Source organism: Euphorbia lathyris, chromosome 7 (assembly GCF_963576675.1).
Source record: "Euphorbia lathyris chromosome 7, ddEupLath1.1, whole genome shotgun sequence".
NCBI classification, from domain to species: domain Eukaryota; kingdom Viridiplantae; phylum Streptophyta; class Magnoliopsida; order Malpighiales; family Euphorbiaceae; genus Euphorbia; species Euphorbia lathyris.
The window spans coordinates 46,208,823-46,215,262 of NC_088916.1; the positions used below are offsets into that span (position 1 = coordinate 46,208,823).

General features: G+C 32.4%; 1 long non-coding RNA gene across 14 annotated transcripts; it reads left to right on the forward strand.

Annotated features, from left to right (window-relative positions):
- The first annotated feature begins 316 nt into the window (after positions 1–316).
- LOC136200839 (uncharacterized) lies at positions 317–5,253 on the forward strand. Of its 14 annotated transcripts, XR_010673556.1 has the most exons (10): positions 325–490; positions 578–641; positions 1,143–1,269; positions 2,002–2,066; positions 2,570–2,657; positions 2,755–2,836; positions 2,973–2,992; positions 3,078–3,199; positions 4,021–4,636; positions 4,745–5,253. It is a non-coding gene; the product is annotated as an uncharacterized lncRNA (long non-coding RNA). The 14 variants fall into 14 exon arrangements; XR_010673553.1 differs by having other exon boundaries at positions 320–490; positions 1,143–2,066; XR_010673560.1 differs by lacking the exon at positions 2,570–2,657.
- The last annotated feature ends 1,187 nt before the right edge of the window (positions 5,254–6,440 follow it).

The window sequence follows — 6,440 nt, forward strand, 5'->3', positions numbered from 1 at the left end:
TAACATGTAATTGAATTTCATTCACAAAGGTTAAGAGGCAAGTCAAAACAATGCAGTTGGATGGATTGTAGCTCACCAACGAACCCCATTTCAGATAAAAGAGGAAGATTTGAGACAATTATATAAATTATATATACATATAAAAGTGATGGGTAAGGAACAGTAGAATCATAAATTTTTCCCCAATTTGTTCCAATGTTACCCTTAAATTCGGACTGACTGTATTACCCTTGGCATTCACCAATAATTTCCAGTCCTTGCACACGAAAACGACACCGTTTGATTGTTTAAAGCTTCTAGGTATTTCTTTTCTCTTGAGCCACACAAAATTCTTTCCTCTCTTCTCCTCTCCTGTCATCTACGACTTTCTTCTTTTTTTGTATTCTCTTTCATATCGCTTCTGTTTGCGCTTCTGTCTCTGTGCGATATTTTCTGGATTGGGCATCTTCTCTCTTAAGTGGCTTTTCTTTCAGATCGATCTTTTCGTCAGGTTTGATTTTCTGTTCTTAATTTTTTTTGTAGATCTATTTTACTTTTGGTGTTGTCTGCTTGCTCACATAATCGTTTTACCCTGTAGATGGAAAATCTTCCCTTGCATGCCCCTCTCGATCAAGGTTTTCTCCCTCTTTTTTTTTTCTTAGGTAAGCTCTTTGGGTTTTAATTCTCTTTTCATGGATTGATCTGTTGTTAATAAAATTTGAATTTTTTTATCTTTTCAAAATAATTTCTCAATATTTGTTTGAATTGTTTGTTTATTGAATAATGTTTAAACTCGGGGGAACCGTTTACAATAGATGAATGTAAAGGGGGAGATATGTGGTTTTTCTTTTTTGCATTGAATGATATATGAGAAAATGGAAAAAAAAAGATATGTATGTTTTAAGCAATTGGGTGTGTATTATCTTCACCATCTCCACAGCCCTACCTTTAGAAAATGCATTTTCTTTTGTGTTATTTTTTTATACAAATAAATTTGATGTTTATCTTTGAATGTGAAAAAAAAACTTAAATAGTTAAATAAAAAAGCAAAATATTATGTCTTAAAACCGTACAAAAATAACTATGATTACAATTAATATAAAATTGAATTCAACAAGGCTTCAATACCCAGATTATGATTTTTTTGTTTATTTATTTTGCAGGTTTATTCATTGAAACAATAAAATTTGTTGTTTGGGCATGTTACAAGTAAATGGAATTGCTCTGTATGACAATAATTGGCTATTACCTACAAAATAGAACCAATATAGGATTAACGTTTAAAAATTGGTACCAATTTAGGCATTTCTTAGTCTTTTTTCTCTCCTGTGGATGATATAACCGACTTAAATATGGTGATTTCAGTACTTCCAACGTTTTCAATAGACATTCATCTCACCCTGTTCAAATTTATGTTTATATCTTTTCTCTTCTCTTTAACTATGTGCAATATTGATGGGTTTGTTTTTGCTTTGGGTGTTATCTTTGCATCTTTCAGTCAGGATTTATTGGATGATCTGAAAAGTTTTATCTAGAGTAATATATGTGATTTTTTTGGTGTTCTTTCTAAATTTAGCAGCTTTCATATGTGCTTTTCAATTAATTGACTGCTTTTTTAGCTTCAGAGTTCTCAAGTAAATGGAATTGCTCTGTATGACAATAATTGGCTATTACCTACAAAATAGAACCAATATAAGATTACCGTTTAAAAAATGGTACCAATTTAGGCATTTCTTAGTCTTTTTTTCTCCTATGGATGATATAACCGACTTAAATATGGTGATTTTAGTACTTCAAGCGTTTTCAATAGACATTCATCTCACCCCTGTTCAAATTTGCCTTTATATCTTTTCTCGTCTCTTTAACTATGTGCAATATTGATGGGTTTGTTTTTGCTTTGGTGTTATCTTTGTATCTGTTAGTCCGGATTTATTGGATGATCTAAATTTTTTTGCCTAGAGTAATATATGTGAGTTTGTTTTTTTTTGGTGTTCTTTCTAAATTTACATATGTGCTTTTCAGTTAATTGACTGCTTTTTTAGCTTCAGAGTTATCAAATCCAGCCATGAAAAGACCCCTAATAGGAGGTGAGTGTAGAGTAACGGGCAAATCAAAAGGAAGAAATCTGAAGTTATATTGTTGATTTTGCAATATAGAACTTCAAGTAAATAGAACTATGCTCCTCTTACAATTAGAAAATATTATTAACTAATTCCACTTTAGGATACCATACGATATTTTAGACTCTTACTTAAAGAGTAGCTATGACTAGAAATTCAAACTAACAGAATGGGAACAGGACACTTATTGCATTTCATATGTTCGATGAAATGTCATACGGACTGTTCATGTTGCACTTGATATTTCTAACATGTTAATGACATTACAATGTATGAAGTTTTTAGGGAGATTCTTCAATTTCCATAATTTTTGTAACATTATTTGTTTAGCAATAGGATGTGATTCTATCTATGTTTTACATACTATTCATGCACGAATGTAGTCTTAAAAGTTATATTGAATTAAAAAAGGCTTCAATACGCATTTTAGGATTTATTTATTTATTTTGCATGTTTCTTCATTGAAACAGGAAATTTTGCTGCTTGGGCAGTGTTACAAAGTAAATGGAATTGCTCTGTATTAGAATAATTGGCTATTCCCTACAAAATAGCACTAATGTAGGTTTAATGTTTAAAAAATGATACCAATTTTGGCCTTTCTTAGTCTTTTTTTCTCATGTGGCTGATATAACCGACTTAAATATGGTGATTTCAGTGCTTCCAGCGTTTTCAATATACATTCATCTCACCCCTGTTCAAATTGGATTGCTCTTCGTTTTCCTTTTATGCTTTCAAAGGTAGATGTTCTCTTCTTTATTTCCTATCTTTATATCTTTTCCCTTCTCTTTAACTATGTGAAATATTGATGAGTTTGTTTTTGCTTTGGGTGTTATCTTTGCATCTGTCCGTCCGTTTATTGGATGATCTGAAAAGTTCTGCCTAGAGTGATATATGTGAGTTTGTTTGTTCTTTTGGGTGTTGTTTCTAAATTTAGCAGTTTTCCATATGTGCTTTTGAATTAATTGACTGCTTTTTTAGCTTCAAAGTTATCAAATCCAGCCATGAAAAGACCCCTAATATGAGGTGAGTGTAGAGTTGCGGGCAAATCAAAAGGAAGAAATCTGAAGGCATGTTGTTGATTTTGCAATATAGAACTTCAAGTAAATAGAACTATGTTCCTCTCTTTTTATTTTGCCTATATTTTAATTTTCTGAAAAATCTTTTCAAATCTCAATTAATGTATGGTGTAATCTTTCAGATTCTATGCCTGGAGTTTTATTTTGTCTAGATTTTCATTTTCTGAAAAATCTTTTCAAATCTCAATTAATGTATGGTGTAATATTTTTAGATTCCATGTCTGCCCTGTTACAATTGATGCCAACCCCCTAGATTTATTATTGTTGGTTGGAACTAAGTCCAAGCTTACTTATTTCTTTGTTTTAGCTACTTAAGTTTTACATTTTGAGCTCCCAGTCTTTTCATGTTATATATAAACACAGTTGTATTTAATACCTGCATTTTGGAGGCAATTTATTTTTGTATGCTTTGACTTATTTCCTTTAAGGCATATATTATCCAGCCTCCTTATGCTACTATTTTCTGTCAAGATATTAACCTCTAAGTGCATAGGTAAATGAGAAAGCAATAAATTAGTGTTTAAGCCCACTTATGACCTACATTTAGTGCTTGGTGTGCTCACCAAAGATCATCATTTTAATTCATTTATGATTCATTACTTATTCCTTATTACTTTCTATAAAAGGCCACTACCCCCCTCATTTCCGGCACATTTAAATCAGTATTCCTTTTTCTCTCAACCCTACAAAACTTCTTCAGGTTTTTATACAGTTAGTTTCCTGCTGACTCTATCCTTTTGACAGTACTTTTGGAATAGCTTTATACTTTCTTCCCTCCTTAGGCAGCTTTCTTTACTTATTTTTTTCTTTTCTTAAAGTTTGCTAATTTTTCCACTTTAATGTAGATGTTCACCTTGATTGTTCCTTTCACCAACATCCTACCTGACTTCCTATCACGGCTCAGCTTGCCGCCTCCCACCTTTCAAGATTTATTTGATCCTCAGACAAACGAATATGGCTCCCATCTTTCTATACCATGCTTGGATGAACAAGGGGTTCATGTTGTTCGTGTTTTTAGAGGAACAAGTACTGGCAGCCATAAAGAAGCTAAGCATTTTGCCTCCCTAGCCATGTTGCATCACCTCAGAACAGTTCACAGATTCACTGTTATTGATGTCAATTATAAGATCCCTTTTCAAGAATCTACAAGCCTCCTTACTTAACCAAAGGCTAACCTTGGCTGTCGATTACCTGAAAGCGATGATATAGATTTTGAATCCTTTTTCCCCTGCAGTGATGATCTAATATCCCTCCCTTTTATAGATGGTAGTCCTTAAATGAACATGCCTTTGTATGGAGCTTTAGAGGCCAGGGTGAAAGAACTAGAAGGACAATCGGAGGACCTCAGTTCAAGGTTTGCACACGCTGAAGCTGATTTGTGCACCGCCAAGGAAGAAAGAGATAGCTTGAAACAAGCAAAGGCTAACTTCTCAAAAGCCTTGAAAAACTTGACTGCAAGTGGTGTGTTTTCAGAGCCTATGTATATTGTCTGCTCTTTTCCTTTGTGTAATACATGTATTTTTGTTATTTATTTGCTGACAGTATTTTCCGTTTCCTCATTTGCTGCAGGACTTCTGCTCCTGAACAATTTCCAGCCGAAAGAACTGAACCAAAAAAAAGGCTGAAGAAAATGGCTGCTAGAAAAGGTGTTTTTCCCCTGGAGAATATTTAGCTGACTGTTTTCTATGGTGATCACCGCCTTGAAAGGCGGTTCATGCAGCTTCTGTATTACTTAGCTATGTAAATAGGCTTGCTTTTGTGGAACACAACACCTACAACACCTACATATGTTGATAGTTCATGCTCTGTATTCCAGATGTTGTATTGAAATAAGGCGGTTCGTGCAGCTTCTGTATTACTTACCTATGTAAATAAGCATGTTTTTGTGGGACACAACACCTACATATGTTGATAGTTCATGCTCTGTATTCCAAATGTTGTATTGAAGTAGTTTTTTTTTATCGGTGTAGCCGTAGGTGTGTCAATTCTCATGTAAGATGTTGCCTACTTTTTGTGTTATCTTTTGTTCAGATGTATCTTCTCCGATTATATATGAACAAGGGTCCTTTGAAACTCTATTGCAGATTAGTTATACATGAATGTACGAATTTTACTTGGTATGCATACACGTGCTAGAGGAAACATTTAGTAGTCCGTTGGGTCAAAGCCCACAGTAAATATAAACACAAAAGACTATTAAATTTATATAAAATTGATGGACCAGCAATCTGTATTCCACACAACAGAAGCTATCATGTCCTTTCAAATGTGTTCTAAGGATCACATGATATTGAAATTCATCCACTTATTTCCTAAAAAATAATAGGAGGTATAAAGCAAACAAGGGTACCACAATGTGCAATTAGAAAAAAAATCAAAATCGAAATTAGAAAATAAAAAAACAAAATCCAAATGGAATGAAAAATAAATTATCAAAATCTTCTATAACTTATGCAAGATATAAATCGTGCAAAATGTGAAAATGCCAATAGATTACTGGAGTGAACATATAAGATTGATATTTCTAGACCTTTTACTATACTTCAAACTACAAAGATGTAGTTTGTTCAGCACTATGTTGTGATAATGTACTAAGAAATAAACTTTTACTATTTTTTAATTAGAATCCTATCATTTGAGCTTGAAATGATGCACCTATAAAATAATAAACTCACCACATCGAATTTGTTGTACACTGCAGCTTGACCTGAATTTGTAAAAAAATTCCATACATCAGATTTAAGATAATAAGTTTAAAATTCTTCTTCAATTTTGGTTGAAAAATAAAGTATTTACCAACACTAAGTTTAAGGCATAACATTAATTATAACTAAAGCTTCAAACTAAAATTTCAAAATAAATTAGGACTTCAAATTATCAAAATCATCAATCAACTCCCTAAACGAATAAAAAATCATCAATTGAGTCTTCATTCTATTCTAAAATTAGAAACAGTGATTATTTAATATAAAAAGTAAAGATTTTTGAATTGGTTCAAAATGAGTTAAAACTGTTCAACCGAATGATTATCGATGGGGTCTCAATTTATGATTTTTAGGCCCGTTTGTTTTACTTGCTATTCGCTCTTGATATTTGCTATTTGAGATTAGTACCAGTTATTAGCCATTAAGCATTACTTTCATATGTCCACAAATACTTTAATTCATGTTTTTTTTCCGGTATTACAAGAACTTGTACACAACTTGACCAATATAGTGCTTCCTATAATATATTGTTTTATATTTTAAAGCAGGAGCTTTTGTAT